Here is a 23490-nt window from a genome sequence, read left to right as displayed (position 1 = left end):
ATTCCCTGTGTAATACAAATCTTCAACATGAGAAATGTGAACTGAATCATATGGGCAGTAAAAAAGTACCAGTAAAGGGTGAATATGATGGTAACCAAACGAACATGTTGACAAAAGCAATCAACGATCCCAGTGTAAGTGCGAACATAAGCATTAATGACATTAGCATGTCTTCAAACTACATGTTTAACGCATTTGAAAATATGCTTACCACTCTTGGCTAAATGTGATCGATTGGAAACTAAAATCGCCATCCAATCCTTGTTAATACACAAAAGTCCAAATATAAAACATCAAGCAGTATGCAATCGGGGTACATGCATGTCAGGACAGTCCACACCAGGTCACAGTGTAAATAAAACTCAAAAGAATGATGAGGCTAATAAGGCAGTTGTAAGGCCGAGAGCAAAAAAGGTGAGGTGTCGCACAGCCCCCACAAATCACGCTTTTATGTGCAGTAACAAAACGAATCTGCGTAAAAACAGATTGCCTACAAAAAAAGGAGGTCAAATTGCCTATATCCCAATATGTGGTGGACGATGTCATGCCCGATTAACCCGTAACAGATGCTCAGGTTATGTCTAAATTGCCTGTAAGTGTGCCCCTATTAAAAGAGATTGAGGCAAATCCTTTAAATGTGCCGGTAGTTGATGTATCGATGCTGGCTGTTAGGGAGAATTCTCTGTTTAGGCTGAATTTCCTAACCTAGTGAGTCCCCCAGCAGCTTTGCTGGATTTTTGGGGTTTATTTTTTTTCTCCTGCCAAGAGTGAGACTCTTTTACCCTCACTCTTGGGCATGATATGAGTGTGTTTCTTTGACTCTAGATGTTTTTAATGGGCTATGGGGTCTTTTACTCCATAGGGCTTCATGTGTTTTTGTGATGTGTGTTACACAGCACCCTCAGTGCAGTAACACAGGGGTGTCATAGTGACCCCCCAGTATAGACTCCATACCCTGGGACTGACTACTGTCTCCCAGGGCATGTAAAGTCACCATTGACTTTACTAGTCTTGAATTTTGAACATAACCAGTACAAACCATCATATTGTGGACGTACTGGCTGGGGCAATTTGATTGCCCCGGGGTCTGTAAGTCGAGGGGGCACGTCTCCGTCCGCCCTGATCGAGTTTTGGCTGGTGGCAGTGGATACTACTTTTTATATTCAACCGCAAATATTTCTCTATGGGATTTTCCCATTGTTCGAGGCTACCATCTTTATTTATTTAATTACCATAGCTTCGAACATAACGCCGGTTTATTTAATTATTATTAATTCTCCGGTTGGTATTTTTTGCCAATACTCGGTTCAAAAATGGCGTTTGTGTTCTCTTCTGTGACTCCAACCCAAGTCGAGCCCTTTGTTCCACTTTTTGGCAGGCTTCTCCACAGAAGCCCTCCAAAGTGGTGCCACTCTGTCTGGGGTACTTAGGAGGGGTGGAGGGGGATTTAGGCACCCTGGACTGAGTTGCCTAGGCAACTCAAGTCGCACTCCGTCCTGATTGGCCCAAGTGGTGAGCCGGCCCGCTCACCACTTAGCATGTTTGAGTGACAGCTAGGCTGAGTGAATGGGGGTTTTCTGCATAAAAGCAGGGCTTTGGGGACTGGAACTTCAGAAGTCGCCACAGGACCTAAGAATCCGACGAGGGAGAAGCTGAGCCGACCTGCCACGGCGACACCACCGGTGGAGCCCTGCTGGACCGTCTCACCACTTTTCCCAACAACAGAGGAGATCTCCCGCCGGAGAGTCTTCTTCCTTTGACTGGTGGGGATAACCAGTTTCACCGTCTTTTCACCTTCCCGACGCATCTCGTGGCCGCCTTGCCTGTCCCAAGCACCCCGGCAACCGGAATACCACGTTTTACCACGACAGCGAAATAAAGGGTACCACCTTTAACCGGAAAACTCAGCGCTGGTTTCTTCCCTGGCAGTGCAACGACCTTCATCTTTCCTCCAAGTCGAGATCTTCTCTTCCCCTGGACGACGACGAGACTTGCACCCGCTGCCAGGAACAACTGCCACCGCTGGAGGATCCTTCCCACTTAAGGTACCGTGTCCCGCCTGGCTTCCCTTGCCACCGACTGTACGAGGTAGATTTAGCCCCCGGCTTTTGAACCTGGGTAGCCTGGGACACCCTGGCTAAACTTTTCTGAGCCTCTCTAAACTCTTTTCGAACTCTCTGCAAGACTTTCTAAGCCTAGTGTAACTGTGTGCTCTTAGGCGCATTTGTGCTCTGCTCTCTCTAAGAGTGGGCCCAGCCTATGGACTTTGGCTCACAAGTGACTTTTGCTCTTCTGCCTCGCTAATAGTGTTCCTAAACCTTTGAGTGGTGTACCTTTCCATATTCTGTCTTTTCCCCTCCCTTCTTCATAAACATATTGGAGTGCCATCTATAGTTAAGCGCTCACCTCTGTATGGAAATAAGTGGTGTTAACTAAGACTTATCTGATAAGGAATAAGGGTTGTATATATTATAATAGTAACTGTGTTTAGAGTGTTTTACAATAAGAGTGCTGGAGTGTTTCAAACCGTGTGTTTTGAAATAAATAATTATATACTTTGATACCAAAGCTCTGGTCAGTGTTTGCTTGTATTATTGTGTCTGAGTGCCTATTGTGTATACTTGGCATACTGCCTAACTCTTCTTGAGGGAAGTCTGACTGCTCAGCCACATCTACCAGGTAAATCTGGGTGGTACAGACTGCTACCAAGTGGGTTTACTGCTAACACCTGTAGTCCTAAATCTTTTGCAGTGTTCCCAAAGGGAACTGCACAGGTTTCTGCCTAACACTGGCTAATCATAAAAAACGTCCTAATGAATGCGAAAACCTGATCCAGTCCATGACCACACAGCAGAAACAATGTACCTTTCCTGTTATATGGAACCAAACCAATAAAAGTAATGGGGCAAGGGCAGTATCAGCAAAATCTAACAAGCTCGTAGATAATGAGAGTTTAGTTAAAGCCTTGCAATTACATCAGGTTTTCCATGAAGGTATGCAATTCCCATTAAATCGGAGTGCGGTCATATGCATCTTACAGTCTATTGCTCCACTTAGAGTCATTCCTACCAAAGATATCAGGCTTGTTGATCAAGTTGAAATAGCAAATCAATATATAACGAACATATGCTTCTATTCAGAGTCCACTCTAAACTTTATAATGAGTTACCAAGTTCAATTATTGAGGTTGGGGTACAAAGCAACTATAGTGTCTATCCCTAAATAAAAAGACTGCACGTTACCGGCGGTAAATAGTTGTGCTAATAAACCACTTCCAGTACCTTTAAGTGCACAGCCGGTAGAGGGTGTACAGGGAAGTGCGCCTAGGAATATACCACCATCTGGTGGCGTCAATAAGTTAAAGATGAACGTTGCTGGTATAGTGGTGGATGGTGATAATACTCCTTCTGTTGAACGTAAATGTGCTGCCACTGATTGGTACTGGCAATGGCTTCCAGCAGCCTACAAATCATATTTTTCAGTGCATCGTCCATGACAATGATAAGTTAGAATTGATGTATACATGGAACACCAGGGGAGGCACACACTTGTTTGAGGAGGAAGGCTTGATATCTATGCTTGATACCTTTCTGATAGTTGCCTTGCAAGAAACATGGTTTACGGCGGAAGTGCTATTCAATGGGCACAGCACTGTACACCAGGTAGCGAATCAAGGGCCGAAAGGGAGTCCGAAGGGTGGGCGGCTAGTTAAACCGCCATGGAGTGTATATATAGGCTGAAACAATCCATCCCCAACTTTCTTGTCACCGAGCTCATCCATCAAAACATTGTGATCATTCTCATGAATATTTATGATCAACCGAATATGGTGGCTACTGAAGAGAATGTGAAGATGGTGGGGAACATATTTCAGCAGTTTAGTCATCAATATCCTATGCTGTTGGGTCTAATAGGCAAGGGAAAATGTGGTATATGCTTTTGGCATCTCATGGTCTAATTAAATTGAATGGATCTACCCCAAGTGATGCTGTTTCAGCATTCACAAGGGTCGATGGGAGGTCGGCTAACACCCTAGACTATGTGTTCTCCAATATAAGTGGGTTAGACTATCTCAAAGATATGAGCATTATTAGTCGTGAGGAGAGCAACGATCTCCCTTTGTGTTCTCTATTGGCATTTCCAACAAGTAAGACAGTAATTATGGACAATGACTAACGGCCGACTGTATCTTAATGAGGGTCAAAATCGTATTCAGTGGCACCAGCAAAATCTTGCCTCTGCTAATAAGGTTGTCAAAGAGATTGTGCCACGGTTTGTAGATGATGGGATGAACAGGGTTAACACCAATTAAATGATGATCGTCAATTTTACTTGTATGATGAAACCATCTGTACGCAGCTCTTAGCACGCAGGGTCTATAAAACTAGTATGGAGTGATCAAATAAATGTTCACCCTTGAGGCAAGGCTACGACAATTTGAATAGGCTAGCAAAAAAGAACATGCGTCGCGACATAGCGTGCATCATCGCTCTACAAAATAGTGTGGATGTGGTCGAAATTTGTGTCCATGAGGATAATCCTCATTTATAAGAGCTATAGATGTTGGTTGAAACAGCATGAGTGTCAGTGTGAGATAAAACAATGGCAAAAAATATGCAACTTGGCACTTTCAAATAACTCCTCAGGGGTTTGGCAGATATTGAAAAGTGGAAAAAGAAGAGATATCTGTAAATTGTATTCCAGAAGCGAAATGGAGTGCTCGCTTATAAGCAACCCTCGGTCGATCAGAGGATATCAATGATATCTTTCCATTAACGGTGGATTGTTGGGAATGTAAAGTGTCAATATTAGATAAAATACTTATAATAGAACAGCTGAATCATTCTCGAGCTGCCGGGCCTGATGGGGTATGTAATCAACTGTTGAAAATGGAGCCAGAATTATGGGCTGCTGCTCTCCAGCTATTATTCATCCAAATAGGTAAGATAGGTAAGATTCCAAAGATGTGGAATATAAGTCATATTCGTACTGTCTACAGAAAAGGTGCTTGGGACAACCCAACTAATTTCCGAATGCTAACAATGCTAGACATTCTTTCCAAAATGTTTGCACGTGTGCTGCTCCTTGAATTAAATGCATGTATATCCGATAACAAAATTTTGCCTCCGAACCAAATAGGATTTAGATCTAAATCTAGCACAACTCATAACCTAATAATTTTGACATTGGCAATATAACATGCATGGAAGCGCAGAGAGCTTAATGTTTACTGCACTTTCATAGATTACTCTGCCGCCTTTGATATGGTTCTGAGGGTATCCAGTCATAATTTCGAATACAATATATTCGAATGCAAAAATGTCGAAAATATAAAGTCGAAAAACAAAAATGTCGAAAACAAAAATGTCGACTTTTTTTCGATTTTATGTGTAAATAAATATTTTATTAAACTTTTTTTTAGAATAATTAAAGGTATTTCCATGGGGGGTGGGGGTGATGGGGAGGATGGGGGGGGGGGTTGGGGATAGGGGTTTGGGATGGTTTTTTAAATAATTAATTAATTATTTAATATTATATTAAAGATTTTTAAAAAATAATTAAAGGTATATCTATGGGGGGTGGGGGGCATGGGGAGAGGGGGGGGGTTGGGGTAGGGGTTTGGGATGGGGGGGTTGGGGGGGGGGACCCCCCCCATAATAAATGTTACTATCTGGGTAAAAAAAAAAAAAAAAAAATGTTTTGGGTTTTCGATTTTTTTTCGACATTTTTTTTTCGAAATTATGACTTTTCCTATTATATGTATGTTTTTCGACTTTTTTACATTCGACATTTTTTTTCCGACATTTTTGCTATTCGACATTATGTTTTCGACTTTTTGACTATGAACCGGTTCTGAGGAACCGTTTATGGCAGAAGTTAAATACATGGAACATACCAAAAGGCTTGCTAAAAATGCTTGTGTTACTCTATTCTGACACGTATGTCTGTCTGCGACCGAATGCAACGGGTACACTATCAGCAATGGTGCCTACTAGCAGCAGAGTCAAACAAGGCTGCATAGTGGCGGCAACCCTTTTAAATCTTTATCTGGCAGATATGCAAGAAGCCTTTGTAAACATTGGTGCCAACCCTGTGAAGTTAAGCTCTGTAGTGATTGGCTGGCTTGCATACGCCGATTTGCTGATACTAGATTACACCCCCACAGGTATGCAGAAGATGCTGGACGCCTTGGCAAATTTTTCCAGTGCCAGCGGGCTGTCCATTAATATAGATAAGTGTAATGTAATGGTATTCCCTGATAAGAAAATTCCCAAGAAATGTATATGTAAGTTGAGCAATAAGACTCTGAAACAAGTACACACATAAATATCTAGGCATATAGAAAGACGATAAACTAAACTGGGATTCTCATTGGACCTCTCTAAAAGCTTGTTGTCAAGTATCAGCAAATGCTCTCAGCGTACTCATAGGCAGAAATGTGGAGTATTCAGCTCATGCCATTTTATCGATATATATGGCCAAAATAAGAGCTACCTTATTATACGCTGTAGAAATATGGGGACATTTACATCATGCACGGTTAATACCATTTGAAGCTAGGTTACTTCGCAAATTATTGTGGTTGCCTCAGAATGTTTCCGTGGAATATCTCTATCTTGAGTTTGAACTACAAAGTGTAATGTCGGCATATATAAACTGATGTGTAATGTTTTTTGACAATCTGTCTAAATTGGAAAATGAGGATACTATCATTGTCACCTATGTCCATGCGTTTCTGAGGCTAGATGGTTGTGTGACAATTGGCACAGTGGGCAGTATTACAACCATGTACACGAAATGGTCAGCAGGATTCGCACAAACATCAGATAAGGGTGGGCTAAAGTCCTGGCTAAAAAGGAAATTGCAGGGCTATAGTTTTGAATACAATATGGTCAAACTCGCAACTAAAGTGCATCGTGGACCGTATTGCCAAGCTAGATTAACTCGGACAACACTACCAAAGTACATCATGGCATATCCTAGTGTAAAAACCTTTTGCACATATTTGATTATGAATTTTAATACCTCAGAACCACTTGAGATCATTGGTTCAAGGTTGGGTGTGCGCCGGGAAATGCAAACTGTCCTTTCTCTGCTCCTCCGGTGCAAGATCAAAATGTTTTGCCGCTCTACCCATCAGAGCAGGAAATTTTCCAGCTTCATCTGGAATAGAATCCCTAGCTGGGATGTCGTCAGGCTCGCCGTCAGCTGGGATGATGTCATCATACTCATCCATGACAGATGTATGAAAGGAAGCCACATCGTCCTGTGGGTCCTGATCAGTGTCAGTGTCTGTTAACTGCAGGGGTCCTGCTAGCTGCCGTTCCTCCTTTGAGGTGCGAGGAGGGGCAGTACTCGCACGGGAACCACTGGTTCCAGAATGAGCAAGAGCATTTGTTGGTTCTTGGGGGAGGCAAATGAGCAGGTAATCTTTGCTGTAGAGTGCACACTAAAGTTTTTAGTGTGTTTAGTATGTCAATGGAGAGATCCCTTGTAGGAGCCGGTGTAGGCAGCGTGCCCATATATGAATTCTCTTAAGGAGCCGCTGTCTGCAGGGGAGCGAAGGGGCGCTCTGTTTGGGCGTGACACACTGTTAGACAGAATTATATGCAGTACCCTTTGGGAACACCACACATAATTAAGACTACAAGTGACAGTACAAATTCACCTTTGGTACAAGCCTGTACTACACTGTTAAAGTGGTAGCAGTAGCGGAGCAGCGAGACTTATCTCAAGAGTAAGGGAGCAGTATCAAATAGTTACACAAAGGACAGCAAGTACTATGATTCAGGCAAACACGGACTCAAGGTTTTCAAGTAAAAGAATATACATTTATTGCACTCTTCAGTTGTATAACATTACACCATTATAACAGTTTAAAAATCAAAGTCTTAATACACCACACCACAAGTTAAGCTCACAAAATGAAGTGGCAGCAAAATGGCACTCCAGCAATTTAAAAAGGGAGGGAAAGACAACGTTAATAAAAATGAACCACACCAACAGGTACGTACTGAGGGCAATAGAGCTAGAGGAACTACAGTGATAGAATCAGGTAGAAAAGGCTTAGGGCCAAAGTCAATAGGACAAAAGTCTTTTGCTCAAGATCACACGGTTCAGGGTAGTTTGCGATAAAGTTCCTGCCACGGATTTCAGACGAGGTTGGTTGGTAGAAAAGTTAGTTCAAAGAGAAGAGAAGGACAAGCCCTCGGATTGGAGAAAGATTTCACACACTTTCCCAGCAGCTGAACGAAACGAGCAACCGGGTTTGCACAGTACCTTAAAACGGAGAGGAAGCCGTAGCTGAGGCGGTTGTTCCTGGTAGTTCCTGCAGGCTCACGGTTCCTGAAGCGACTGTCAGACTGACACGAAGTAGGAATACTGGAGGGTCCTGCACTACACAGGGAAGAAACCAGCAGCAGAGCAAAGCAACAAATAAAAGGTGCGCTCCTTAAAACCCAAGCTGGGTCTGACCTTCCTGGCTATCTGGCCCACTGTAGCTCTGTACAGCGAATTCGACCAGAGGAGAGGTCCTGGCTTGCAGTTTGGGCGAACTGGTTGGTCCCACCAGCTCAAGGGAAGAAGTTTCCTGAGGATCTTCTCAGTTGTCGGATTCTGAAGATCCGGACCTGCAGCACGGCTTCACCAGGCGGCTAAGTCGTTGAAGGGGTCCTCTTCCATCAGCTCCTCATTGGTTCTTTCGTTCCAGTGGAAACTCTGCCTTTCCAGTCTCAGAGACCTGCTTTTTATGCAGTTTTCCCCCATTCATACAGCCTGGCTGTCAATCACACAGCAGAGTGGCTGCCCTGGCAGGGACAGTCCCCTTAGCCAATCAAACAGGAGGGTGACTTGGGTTACCAAGGGAACCCATGGCAGGGGTCCGAAGACCCGTCCCTCACATCCTGCCTACCCAGACTTTCAGGCGCCTTAAGGAGGGCTTCTGTGCAGAAGCCCGCGAAAAGGCGGCGAACAAAGAAATCAACCCCGGTTTGGCACTCAGTGAACAACACGAGAAAGACTTTAACAAAAAGAAACGGCGAATAAACCCAGCCGGAGCCAAAATAAAATGTATTTGGTCAAACGGGTTTATGGTCAAGGCTAATATAATAGCCTACAACTATACCATGGTTATATAAAATAACCGCGGTAGAAAAGTTATGGTAGTTACCACTGCCACCAGTCAAGTCTTGATGTAAAGAGAGCGAAACAGTGCTCCAAGAGAGACAGACAAAAAGGGATAGGAATTAACCCTTTCCAATACATGTAAGATGGGGTATCCAGGGTCTGTAGTTTAAAGAGACTACATAAAGTTAATGGCAACTTTACATGTTTCTGGGAGACAGTAGTCAGTCCCAGAAAAATGGAGTCAGTGGGAAGTCTAAAAGACAACCCTGTGTCACTGCACCGAAGGTGCTGTGTAACACACATAAAAATTATGCTCATGGAGTAGGTGAGGCTCCAGAGCCCAAGATCACACAAATGGTAAAAACACACACAGCAAACCACATGTAAGAGTGGGAAAAAAAGGCTCACACTCTTACCAGGTGAGAACAATAAATCCTAGAAATCCAGCAAAGCTGCTGAGGGACTCCTTAGGTAAGGGAAATTAGCCATTTATGAGAATTCTCCTGAACAGCCACCTCAGGGTTCTGATGCCACAGGCCTTTCTTGCAGTTGTGTAGCATCTGGAAGAGAGGAACAATCGTAGGCTGCACCGAGATTCCTAGCCCTGCCAGAGGGTATGAAGTGTGTGGTAATGCTGATAGCGCAGACATTGGTTTGTGCATGGAAAAAAGAATCTTTGTGGTAGTTACCGGAAGTTTGGTCCACTTTCAACGAGGTGGCTTTAGTCGACCGTGTTGTGGCCTTCGTGGCCAACAGTGTCATGGATGCAATGGATTTAGTTGTTGACTGTGTTGACGTAGTCGACGAGGCAGTCTTGGACATGGATGGCGACGATGACTATGCCGTCTTCGTGGACGTCGACAGGGAAAAGAATTATGGCGGTGAAGGTGCTAAAGTCAATGGGCGCATCAACGGGGCTAGCATCCCCTTTTCCTTAGACTTGACCTTGAATGGAGGTGATTTATTTAATTTTTATTTTAAAATGTTTTTATTAGCATTTATATAATTACAGCCATGCATGTATCCAGTGTCTTATATCTTATTGAGCATTTCCTTGAATATGCAGTGACTTGTTAATCACATTGACCTAACCAGGTAACAAACAAACAACTTTCTTCACTTGTCAGGCATTATCATGTTCCCAGCAGCTCTTTATGTGTGCATTTCACCAAGGACCTTACAGGGGTGAATGTTGTCGCCATTCCGAGAGTGGCGCCCAGGCTAGCCCCGATTATATGTTGACTGTGCCTAATTCAGGGTCAAATATAGTAGAAAGGCAAAGAGTGTTCACGGCGGCTTGCCATCCGATGGATGGAACATATCCGAAAGCAGCGCTTTCCAGGCTGCACCCTGTTCATTCCCAATCTACTTGCCCCCTCTGTCCACACTCCGGTTTCTGCTTCTGCCCAGCATTCAAATTCTCTGTGCCAGCGCACATACTGCGGTCCCCCAGCAGATTTCCAAGCCATAGCAATAGATCTCTTGGCCAGTACACACACCATGTCCATGAACTTGACCACATGTTTGTGTTAGCTAATTCTGGGATATGCCCCCAGCAAGCATTCTTTTGGGGTCCATTCATACCGCACTATTCCAGCCTTCTTACAGGCTTGTTCTATCCGTGCGCAGAACCTTTGAACTCTTTCACATCCCCAGAACATGTGTATCATGTCCACATCCCCCATTTCGCACCAGGGACATAATGGGCATGTATTTTTGCTGAATGTGGCTGTCCTGTGTGGTGTCAGCCTGAAGCGAGGGTTGCATGACACCTCCATAGGATACGCCAATAACCTTTCCCATTCTTTTTCCGTTATGTCCACTCCCAGATCTTTTTCCCCCCATCTCTCTTTCACTGTCATACTTTTGGGGTTGGGTATATCTGCCAACAAGCTATACAGTCGAGACACCAGCCTCCAGGCATCACACAAGTTTTAGCATTAGATTTAGTAAGGGGTTCGGTGTCGGCTCTTCAGGCCATCCATCCCATTACTCTTTTGCCATCCTCCAAGCCCTTTGGTACCATAGGAACTGCCGTCCAGGTAGCCCTTCTGTCTCCCATAGTGATTCAAACTCCCTGAAGACACCGTCCCCATACAGATCGCCCCAGGTGTAGATTCCCCACATTCCCAGCGTTTCACCAGTGCTATGTCCGTGCTTACCATGCAGACATCTGCTGCAATCGAGGTATCGGGTGAATAGAGGCACGATAGTTTTAGCAGCACCATGGCCCTGCACCATACCTTTCTTCCCAATGTAACCATCATGGGGGCGTTCCCCAGGCAGCACGGTGGCACCCATAGTATTTCTTTTAATCGTGCAGGGGCCACGAGACGCTGTAGTAGTTCAGTTTCTGATGTGGCTTCGTCCGATAACCATTTGGCTTCAAAACTGAGATGAGCAGCAAGGTAGTATTTTTTCCAGATCTGGCAGCTGCACCCCTCCCTCCCTGTTAGGCAGGCTTAATGTGGCAAGTGACCGTTTGTGATGGGCCGCCCCCCACAAAAATTCACATAGCAGTGCTTCTAGCAAGCGGAAGAAGGAGGTCTGACATAGCAATGGATATTGTGAAAATAGTACAGGAATCGTGGACGGATGATCATTTTGGTTATAGCCATCCTAGCCATTAAGGATAGCTACAACTTAGACCAAAACTTCGTGGATGTCCTTAGGCCTTTTACCACAGCCACTGTGTTGCTTTCATGCATTTTCTTCTGTTGTGCGTCGTATGTTCACCCCTAGGTACTTAAATGATTCCAGTTCCCATCAGAGCCCAACCTTTGGCAATTCTTCCATGCCCCTTCCTGGGAATATCGAGGACTTTTCTTTGCTGAAGCGAATCCCAGACACCTTTGCATAAATATCTAACACATCCAGTATCACTCGCACATTAAGATGTGGGTCCCTCAGGTACAGTAGTACATCATCCGCGTACAGAGAGACTATGTGGCCAACTCTCCCGGGCCAAATGCCTGCATCCAGTAACTGTTTTCGTAGATAAATTGCTACCGGCTCCAACCCCAGCACGTATAACATAGGTGATAACGGGTACCATTGCCTGGTGCCCCTTTGTATGCCCCAGACCGGTGAAACCACCCTCCCAGATTTAACTCTTGCCACAGCACTGCTAACAACCATTCCCAGTATAGCGAGTCAAATGCTTTTATGGCGTCTTGTGAGAGGATATCGTATTGTGCCTGCGAATCCGCCGTTTGCGCTAAAACATGTTGCAATCTGCATAGGTTCAACGCCCTGCTATGGCCAAGGATAAAACCGTTCTGGTCCCTGTGCACTAAGTCTCCAATAGCCCTGACCAGCCGCTTAGCCAATATGGTAGTCAGAATCTTGATGTAGTAATTTAGCATTGCTAGTGGCCTATACAAATTGCACTCATTGGTAGGCTTCCCAGTTTTGGGTATCAGGATAACTAAGGGTTCCCCTCATGCTCTCCGGCAGTACCCCTTATCGTATGCTTCATTAAACACTTCGAGCAACACCGGGGTCAGGGTTGACACATAGGTCTTGTAGAACTCTGGTGGGAGTACGTCGATCCCAGGTGTCTTGCTCGTGGCTAGTGATCTGATCGCTTCAGACATATCTTCAGCTGAAATTTCCCTCTCTAGTGACTCATGGTGCATGGTGCCAAACCTAGGCAATCCTATTTCCTCTAAAGTCCCTAGTATATCCTCCTGGGAGACCCAGTGTTGGTGTCTGTATAAGTGGGAATATAATTCCTTGAAAATGCAATTGATCGCTTGTTGCGATTTATGTACAGTGCCCGTCTCATCCATGAGTTCCGTAGTTAAATGGTGTTCCCTCCTGCACAGTCACGACAGCAGCCTGCCCGGCATATCTCCCTCCTCATGCGCTCTGGTAGTCTTTACAGTGTGGTATAATTTTGACAGCCTCCCCCAGGCGTCTTGCCAGCTTTGTCTTACTTCTGCTAGCCTCAGCTTCTCCTCCCGGTTCCCCAGTGCATGCGTTTCCCATTGTCTGATTTCATCCTACCACGTCTCCAACTCCATCCTCTGCGATTTCCTGATGCCACCCGCACTAGCTAGAACCTCCCCCCTCCCCACTACCTTCATTGCCTCCCAGACCGTACTCCATTCCTTGCCGCTGCCCACATTCCTTTCGATGTATTCCCCCAAATTGTTCTGTAATTCTTCTTTGAAAGCCGGGTCTGTCAGGGCATCCGTGGGCATGCGCCACTGTGGTATAGGGGGCCTTGGACCGGATATTCTCCACTCCAGCATTAACGGTGAGTGGTCTGAGATCGATCTGCCCAAATAATGTGCCTATTCCACCTGCGCTAGGTGTGCTCTAGCCATAAATAGGTAGTCAATCCTGGTATACAAGCCATCAGGTGAAGAGAAATAGGAATAACCCCTGTCACTTGGGTGTAGTTCCCTCAATACATCCACCAGGTCTAGGCTCCGAAGTAATGCGTTTATCACTTCCGTGACAGTCTCATCTTGGGTGACTGGTGGGCTGGATCTATCCAAGTATAAACTCGTCACACAGTTAAAGTCTGTGCCCCAGATGAAAAACATTCCTGGTATGGAGTTATTTTCGTGCATAATGCATTGAGGTGTGCAGGGATCCCATGGTTAGGAAAGTAGGAGTGGACTATACATACCTCTGGGTCAGCCTCCATCCCCAGTAATTGAAAGGGGACCGCTGCACTGATCCATGTAAAAACACCCTGAGCATATATAGAGTAGGCCGCTCCATATCCCTGCCCTCCCCAATGTTCTTTGACCATAGCCATAGTACTCTGTGTTAAGTGGGTTTCTTGTAGTAGCGCAATACACTTTTTTCCTATTAAGGCAGGATATTACACTGTTCCTTCGCAAGTATGCGCCCAATCCCCGAGAATTCCACGTCAATACCTTGATGTCAGCTGTCATGATAGTACAGGATTGTTCCTCTGTGCCACCCCACCACACCCCCCACCCGTAATATACACTCTTCCATCACTTCCCTCCACCTGAGTGACCACCACCCCTGCCTGCCCCTCGTTCTCAGAGTTGCACACTTTACCTCACATGCCTTTACCCGTGAAGAATTTAAAACATTGCAAACAACAAACCAAACAACTACGCCCAGCAGCTGCTTTCCCTCTGCAGCGCTAAGGCGCCCTGCACCTTCTTGACCCATCCAGGCCATTGTGTGCGAGCTTTGATGTGTCAGCAACTGGCCAAGACCAAACAATTTGTGGAGTGGGCCCGACAGCCCAGGTTAAGTGGCCTGATGTCCCCCCTGTCAAACTTGAAGTGCTTATTCGTGTTTGCAATAAGTGCCATTTACCTAATAACCAGGCCATAGCAACCCTGATAACAAATTTTGTCCACCCCGTCCCCCCCCCCCCGGGGCAACGTTCCTCTCATGTGACGGCTTCTTCTCCCCCTGCCAAATAATTGTGTTCCATCGTGGCTGTTGCTGGTGTCTCAAGGTAAACTGCCCGCCCTTGGTACAACACTTTGAGCCTGGACGGATACATAAGCATGTATTTAAGGTTCAACTGTCTGAGCCTGGCTTTAATTGGTAGGAAAAAGTAACTCGGCCTTTGGACTGCTGGTGTATAATCGGGATATATGGCTATTTTGGAGTTATACCGTCGTATCTCTCCACCTTCCCTCGAGTATTTTAATATAACCTCCCTGTCCTGATATTTCAAGATTCTTGCGATCATTGGACGGGGGTGTGAATCCGGCGGTGGCCCTTTCAGTAAGGATCTGTGGGCCCTCTTCGCCACAAAGTCCTGTAAAGGTTTACCCGCCCCCACCTCTTGCAGTAGTAAGGTCTCCAAAAATCCTGTGGGGTTCGGGCCCTCCATCCCTTCAGGAATACCCAGCAGGCACACGTTGTTTCATGGGGTGCGCCCTTCAGCGTCTTCTGCCGGCGTTTCCAGCACTGCATTTCTCCTCTCCAGTTTCTTCAGCCTGATTTCCAAGTCTTTTTTGGTCTCCGTTGTTTCCTTCAGTTCAGTCTCCGTGGCCGTTACTCTTTCCACAAGATTGCGGATGTCTTATCTCATCAGTGGCATGTCTACTTTGACCTCTTCAATTTTAGTGTCTATAAATGACTGCAGTACTGCAATCGCTTCTAGTACTTGGTTCTCTTTGATTCCAGTGCAGACTGCTCTTCCTGTGCGACTGCGTTGCTCTGTGACTGCTCCCGGGGCCCAAGTTGCGTTGAAGGAGTCCATGATCGTGGACTTCCTTTTCCCTTTGGGTGGTGACATTACCTTCTCTGCTTGTGTGGGTGTGGACTTTAGTTACAATTAGCTACACACTCTTCCCAACCGTGTGCGGAGCCCTCCGCATAAGTGGGATATTCACAGGCTAACTCCAGACCTGACCAAACTCCACTTCGCCCCACTGTGTGTAGCCAGTCTTCCAGTCCAAAGCCGTTCCCGTGCGGATTGCGATGTTGTGTCCCCTCTCTTGTCTTACTCTCAGGTCTTCGGCACCTTCAGGACAGAGTTTACACCACTTGTAGGCAGAGACAGCACTGAATTTCGCTGTGCAATGTCTCTAGCACTCTCAGTATTAAGGGTTATTCCCACCAACCTCCAATGTGTTGTTCTCGCGCCCCAAGTATGGGATGTAGGGACTCACTTGCCAAGTAGGTTCACCCTTCTGCACCGCTGTGTGTGGGTGGTTGCAATCGCATCTTGCACAGGCACCTTTCAAATTCTTGTTGCCCAGATCAGGATCTACAGTGAGAGGTTATCCTCCAAAGAACTGCACAGCTCAGCCACTCACTACAATGCTACAAGCACCTGCCCGCGGCCCTGCAGTACTGCACACACCTGGTCCTTAGGCACTGATTAAAGAGGCCTTTTGTAACTCTTCCTGTCTCAGAGTCTGTTAGAATATAGCATCAGCTCACAGAAGAAGGTCCACCCACCGACACAGCTTACCTTGTGTTGGCAAGTTCAGCTTTCAGAGCATGGAAGTGGGCTTAGAGGCACAAACCCACGTGCACTCAGCCCAGGCTCTAGCCCAGGCGCCAGCTGTGACTACTTTCGTGACCGAGGGCAGCGTGCGACTTGTCTGCCTCAGTTACCTTCTCTAAGCAGCATGGCGGTGTCACACGTAATTATCCCGAGCGTGGGATGCTGGGATCGGCGATATCCCGGGCCTCCACTGGGTGCAGTGTTCATCAGGTGTTGTGGCCACAGTTCGTTTGTCCGGGGCACTCATGCCATTGTGTGGGTGCCATCCGTGTGTGTAATGGGAGCGTCCGCTGCAGTCCTCCGGTACTCCGCAGCTACGATCTTAGGGTCATGCACCCTCTTCACAGTCCGGCTACAGCTGCCAGGGCCGCGCCAAGCCACTTACTTCAGCCCTCTGATGCTGCAGGTGTTCCCCTGCCAGCCCAACATGCTCCTCTTCAGCGGGCAAGGTCTTCACTTTGTGCCGTCTCACCGTACCGCAGCTGCAAGTGAGTTCGCAGTGGTTTCCACCCATGTTCACCCCTGCTTTCCTTCAGGGGTTCCTTTCAGCAAGTTGAGGAAACGCTGTTTCGCTTCCAAGTACTAGTTCACATGCCGGTCTCAGCCCCTCCTCCACTCCGCAGGCGGGCCATCTCAGCTATCGCTATCATGCCTGCGTAGGGGCTCGCCTGCATGAACCTCGTTCTTCAAGTGTTTCAGTCCGATTTTCCCCAATTTTGCGCAGCGAGGTTAGGAAATCGTTTCCGGCATCTATTTATAAGTGTGGTTTCACGTATATCGCCATTCACCAATAGATTTCAGGATCTCGAAGAGGATCTCGACGGAGCTCTATCCCAAGACCTCCTCGCTCCATGAGTTCAGGCCACGCCCCCCCTTCTGTGGAGGTGATTTCCCCAAGACTGACTACGTCTTTGGCCTGTCCCTGGACGGCTACTTGTTTGCTCTATTTCTGCCTCTGGAAAGCTCATCATATAACCTTGACCTCTTACTATAGGTGGTTCGCTGGGTAGGCCTAACCTGCCGTAGTGAGGTATGACTCCATACTGAAGCACAGTCAGAATCACGTGACCAGCCGCTGGTGACTTTCCCGCAGGGTCTTGTTGTAAAAAGATTGACCTACATAACAATCTTTTATAACACGATGAGGGTGCAGGTGGTACAAGCACTCGTCATGCAGATCTTCAATGAAGACGTTCTTTAAACTGCAACTGGCAAAGACCTTGAAGAGGCTCTTTCTCCTAGTCACCACCATGAGGTAGGCCCAAATGCAAAGGGGCATCAGAACGGTAATCTAACTCTTGCCCACTGCATTGCAATTTTCTGCTCAAATTCCCGGTGCTACGCTGACCACTCATTTTCAGGCTGTCCCTCGGCTACCTCCTCTCCCTCTCTGATCTCTGATTGCATATCTGCCATTCAAGATTGGTGTGCCACCAATGATCTTTATCTGAATGCCAGCAAGACAGAGATCCTCCTCATCGGCACAACTTCACCATCCTTTCCCCTCACTCTCTGGCCAGCCTCCCTTGGCCCTCCTCCTACCACCACCTGCGAGCCTAGGAACCTCAGGGTCATCTTTAACTCCAGACTTACTTCTCCGCCCACATCTCTGTCTCTAAAAAAAAAAAAACTTCCTATTGCACATCATCAGAAGTACTCTGCGTTTCCTCTCCTTCCCCCAGAAGCTCACTGTCTCCCAAGCTCTGGCTCTCTCCAGGTTGGACTATTGTAACAGCCTCTTTCTAAATCTACCTGCCTCTACTCTCCGCCCTCTGCAACTAATCCAGAACAGGACTGCAAGACTTGTCCTTGGCCTCAAGCCCTGGGATCGTATCTCTCCATTGGCTCCCAGTGATGCAAGGATTACATTCATAACACACTGCATTGTTCACAAGGCTTTCTGGGGCCAAAATACCTTCAGCTATCCCTCTGCAAATACCTCCCCTTTCAAGCTCTTCCCTCCTCTACCTCTAAATACCTCAGGGTCAGTCGTTTTTCAAAGAAACAAGCTGGGAGTAGATCTCTGTTTTCGGCTGGGGCCTCCCTCTGGAACAGCCTCCCTGTCACTCTAAAACCTGAGGAAAACCATCTCTGGTTCCAGAAGCACCTCAAGACCTTCATCTTTGCTTCTGCCTTGAACACCCAGCACTTGCCACTTACTGGCTACACTACCACTGTTTGTTGCCTTTATTATTTATTATCATTTATCTGTTTCTCCTTTGCTCTGCACTTTCCACTTCTCCCCCCTTCCATGCACTTTACCCCTCCCCCTCTCCCATGCACTTGCCCGTTCTCAATGTTACTGGGCCTAGTAAGATCGTTGTTTTGTTCTCCACCGTTCCCCTCCCTTGCCTTGTCGCACTCTGTAACCCTTGTGTATGAGCGCGATAGAAATAAAATATCAATTCAATTCACCCCGGGGCCCCCCTCTTCCGGCCTCAGATCTCTCTCTAATGTAAGCCTCCCTCAGTCTGGTTCACAACGGCTTCTGCTCGGTACACTTGTACCTGTTGAAATCACAAGTCTTAATGTCTTTTTAAAAAACAAACTGTTCACATCCCTCCGTCGGGTTCACTCTTGCCAAATGCACAATTACTTCTCTTTTCTCATTTAAATGTGATTCGTCTCCTGCAGCTTTCAATCGGTTCCCGGTCAAAGACTTTCTACTGTACAGAGGAATTCTGCTAGACCCCTGTATGACCACTTCGACCGTTCCCTTCTGGCCCTCCAGCAGTTTCACAAACACGGGATTAACCAGAGTCTCTCTAGTACGCATCCATGTGTTGCCAGACCCCTCTGCAGCTGGTTTTTCCTTCATGTTCACAGTTCTGTGAACTTCTCTTCTTTTGCCACTTTGCGACTTTATTCAACACTGTGTGGTTTCTTATCGGCTCTCCCTTCGACTCACCGGCTTTGGTGAACCGCTTCGCATTTCTTGTATCTGGAGTTAAGGATGGTACCACGGTAGCAGGCTTCTCTCTCTGTCCTGCTTATCAGCGGAGGCATGCTCCGTGTACCGTTGGAATCTACTGCAACACACACTGGCTATTGTTTGCAGTCTTACTATTCCTTTCCGGAAGGTTTCTCAGTTCTGGGTCAAAAAGGGCAAGGTTGCATCTCGCCTTTATGCCCCCTCGGTACTCGCCGCCATTCTCCTCCTCTTGAATTGCCGTACTGGGATAGCTGTCTCGTTGCGCGTCCTGCCTTGCTTGTAGTGCGCACTCGTGCTCCACCTTTTATCCTTGTGGGGAAGGGAAAGGGCCATTAGGTGTGCGATTCTGGTTGATTCCCTTACTTTTCCTGACCCTTGGATTGGGACATGTTAGGTAAAAAGCTCTGGTGTTAGTCCGTTGTCTTTCGTGTTGTGTGAAAGTGCTAGGGTAGGAAAGGGGGGGGGCAGTGCTTCTGAACGTCCTACGTGGTAGGATGGGGAAAAGGTGTTGAAAGAAGGGGGATACCGCATCTCACCTGTCAGTGTCCCACTTCCACTCTCCGAGGGCCGCACCCCCCCCCATCCAGGTGATCCTCCCTCACTGGTCCATGCCAGGAACTGGATCCAATAGCGATGGCCTTGTCCTGGCCTCCTGGATGACGGATCCCCGGGGACTAGCTAGGGAGACACCTTCAGGTTTCTCACATATCCTTCCTCCATGCGATGTAGCCACATTTGTTTCACAGGGGAACCGGGAAAGAAAATCCATATTTTCCTGGTCTTTTCGACTTACCAGTCGCTTTTGAGGGCTGAAACATCTGCAAAGACTCATCAGCCTTGATGCCGAATAAGTTCATGAAATCTAATGGCATGCCCAGAAGATTCTGTTGGACATCTGTATCCAGATAAGAATGTATGATCTGTCAGGAGGCAGGCTTGCCGTCCCTGATCAAGGCCTCAAAACTTTCATGCATCTCCCTTTCAGGGATGTGCTTGGACGCTTCTGCCATGAGTGGCCACAGGCCAAAGGAGAACTTGGCCAGAGCACATGAAGAGTTTACACAGACTTGAGGTTTGCCGTAGCGACTTAGACCAACAGGCTTTCAGGTGAAGCAAAGGCAAAAAGTAACATCTGGTCCAAGGTTATGCTGCTTCACTGTGAGGATTGAAGACAGTTTGACCCACAGTTCCAGGACTGGCTCCTCTACTGCCGGATTGAAAGGCAAAAGTGTCTCCTTTAGATCCTCGTCTAGGATGTCAGTAAGCTAGTGTTAGGGATAATCCTCATGTTATGGCTAATTTCCCTTACCTATAGAGTCCCCCAGCAGCTTTGCTGGATTTGAAGGGTTTGTTTTTTCATCCTGCTAAGAGTGAGACTCTTTTTCCCACTCTAAGGCATTTTTTGCTATGTGTGTTCTAGGCTATTTTTGTGTTTAATGCCTATGGAGTTTCTCTCCCCTCCATAGGAACCATCTTTATTCACGTGTTACACAGCAACCTCCGTGCAGTGACACAGGGGTGTCGTAGCGACCCCCAAACAGACTCCATACCCTGTGACTGACTACCGTCTCCCAGGGCATGTAAAGTCCCCATTGACTCTACTAGTCAATTTTTGTGATCTAAACCAGTACAACCCATCTTACTATGGAGGTACTGGGAAGGGTTAATAGTTTTTGCCTTATGTTCATTTTCGAGAGGGTACCATACAGTCCCTCTCTCAAAAGTTTCTGGCTGGTGGCAGTGGTTACTACCGTAAATATTCGACAGCAAATATTTTCCTATGGGATTTTCCCATTGTTCGAGGCTACCACATTTTCTAACAGCCTCTAACATACTGCCGGTGTATTTTAATATTAACTTTACTATAGTAGGTTTTATTTGCCAGAACTTTATTCTTTCTCATGTCTTTCTCTAAACTCCTAACCCAGGTCGGGGATCCTTTGTTGGTCCGTTTGGCGGGCTTCTGCCGAGAAGCCCTCCTTTCGGCGCCACTGAGTCTGGGGTGGGTCCATTGTGTGGGCGGGGGAGTAGAACCCCTGGACAGGGTTGCCTCAGCAACCCATGTTGCACTCTATCCTGATAGGCTGGAGGGTCTCCCGCCAAGATGACCAGTCCACTGTGTGAGTGACAGCTAGGCTGTATGAATGGGGATCTTTTTGCATAAAAGCAGGGTCCTGAGGACTGGAAGAGCAAGACGTCGCCACTGGAACTAAGAAGCCGAAGAGGAGAGAAGCCAAAGACATCTGCAACGACTGAACCACCGGTGAAGCCCTGCTGCAGCGTCTCACCACTTTTCTCCACACGACGAGAGAAACTTCATCTGCAAGAGCCTTCTTCCCTTGAGCTGGTGCGGCCAACCAGTTTGCCAATCGCCTTCCCGGATCTGCCTTGGTCGAATCGCCAGTACAGGCACCCGTCCACCCGGACCGCGATTTAAAGGAATGTAGCTTTTATTCGTCGGGCAGCACCGCGGCTGCTTTCATCGCTGGGTAGTGCAGTCACTCGAACCTTCCTCCACGACGAGAGCCTCTCTTCCTCTGCTGGATCCCCCAAACTGCAGGAACTACCTGGAGCAACCGCCACCGCAGGAGCCACTTCTTCATTTTAAAGGTACATTGTTTCGGCAGGCCGCCCTTTCTGCGTGGTAGTGGTAAAGGTGTTTTAAATCCTTTATCTACCTGTTGGGTTGGCCGCCCCTCTCGCTTAACATTGTCTTTCAACTTCTGCATCCACCTTTTCAAATTGTTAACCAAAGACTTGACTGCAGCTACAAGAACATTTTGCTCCTGGGCCCTTGCGCTGTACCACTGACTCTGGCACAGGCCTACTGACTCTGGCTAAATTTGTTAGAACTGCCTTCTATAGATTGCTTCCCAACTAGAAATGTGTTGGTGCACCTACTTCTTATAACCACCCTTTCCTTCCCACTTTTAAACCTTGTGAAATGCCATTTTGCTCAGTTTTCATTTAAGTAGTTTCTATATTGATGCACTACCTTGCTTAATCTGGTTCACAAACCTATGGAAAGTGTTGCTAGGGTGTGTAAGAAGATATTTCTGTATAACTGGTACTTTCCTTCCCTTGTGAGAAATTGCTAGAGTATCCCTTGTGTGTGGTTTCCACTGTGCCGTGTTTTGCTCAGTTTTCACTCAGGTTCACTTGGTCTACAATTTAACTAGGGAGGGTGTATATTTTTCTTTGACTTATTTGAACTTGCTTGATGACCGTGATAAATGTGTTTTACTAGAAGTGTATAAAATAAATATATATCTACGTTTTAATACAAAGCTTTGGTCAGTGTTTCCTTGTGCCATAGTACTGTAGGCCTATTGTGTAAACCCTGAATACTGCTCATCTCCCTCTTGAGATAAGTCTGACTGCTCAGCCACAGCTACCAACTAAATCTTTGTGCTACAGCCTAATACCAAAGGGGATTTATTGCTCTCACCTGTAGTCCTAATCTTGTGTGGTGCTCCGTAAAGGAACTTGCCAGGATTCTGCCTAACAGCTAGTAATGTACCTTTGGATTTGAAGGTAATGATAGCCCTAAGGTACCGACCAACTTCGCCATCAGGCACTGGAAATTGGTCTGTGGTTTGCCCAGGATGGCAGCAGGGAGTATGTCCACCTCTGGCGAGGAGTCCAGGTCCCATGACTCCTGCAAGTTGGCTGCAAGCTCCATCAGGTACCCTTGCTCCCCATAAAATCCCTTTGGGAAGTCCAGACTTCCCTAGTATGGAGGGGCTCAACACCGAATGGGAAAGGGTCCCCCTCCTCATCTTAAATATCCTCCAAATGGGACATGTGTGCTATCCTGGACTCCGGCATTGCGCCGGAAAAGATGGACTGGAGGCTGGAGAAAGACAAGTGTGACCCTTGGACGTGACCGTGTTGTGTCTGCTTGAGGATTCCCAGCCAACTTGACCAAGTGCGGTGGACCCACCGGCATCGGGGCATTGGCGAAGATTTAAGTATCTTCATCCTGAATACCTCAGGAGTAAAGGACTGGGTGGGAAAAGGTACCTGCAAGGCTTCTTCCCTACTGAACTTCCTTGAAGTGGTGGCCCCTCTTCTTCGGCGATCAAGAATGTTGCCTTGAGGAACCTCTTGTAACGTTTCTTCTTCTTGTCCTTTCGAACTGGGAACCATTCTTGAGTGTCATGGTCCATGCCTGACGACTTCGAACAACTCAGTTGATCACTCAGCGCCTCTATATATACTGGCCCGACATCCTGCCTGGCCCAGGGATTGTGGAGGAGTCGGGTGGAGGCAACGCAAAGGTGCGCCCCCGGGCGGTGGAAAGGTTTTGCGAAGAGCAGCTGTGCTGGGAGACAGATATCAAAGGTGAGGAAATCAGTGGCGGGACGAGTCCACTAGATTTATGCTGCAAATTTAGTGATTGTGTAGGTCAAAATCTAGACGCAAGAAAACACCACAAGGATATATGTCAGGCCTACTTAAGAGTCAC

At 46.9% G+C, this 23490-nt stretch overlaps 1 protein-coding gene across 4 annotated transcripts in view; it reads right to left on the bottom strand.

Moving 5' to 3' along the window:
• ATAD2B (ATPase family AAA domain containing 2B) overlaps positions 1 to 23490 on the bottom strand; it is a 3113054-nt gene that overhangs the window by 909587 nt on the left and 2179977 nt on the right. The window lies entirely within an intron of this gene.

The sequence above is a fragment of the Ambystoma mexicanum genome, chromosome 4p (genome assembly GCF_040938575.1).
Source record: "Ambystoma mexicanum isolate Mex_15411 chromosome 4p, UKY_AmexF1_1, whole genome shotgun sequence".
Taxonomy (NCBI): domain Eukaryota; kingdom Metazoa; phylum Chordata; class Amphibia; order Caudata; family Ambystomatidae; genus Ambystoma; species Ambystoma mexicanum.
Note: the sequence above shows the minus strand (reverse complement) of the source record. Positions and strands in the feature narration are given on the sequence as shown.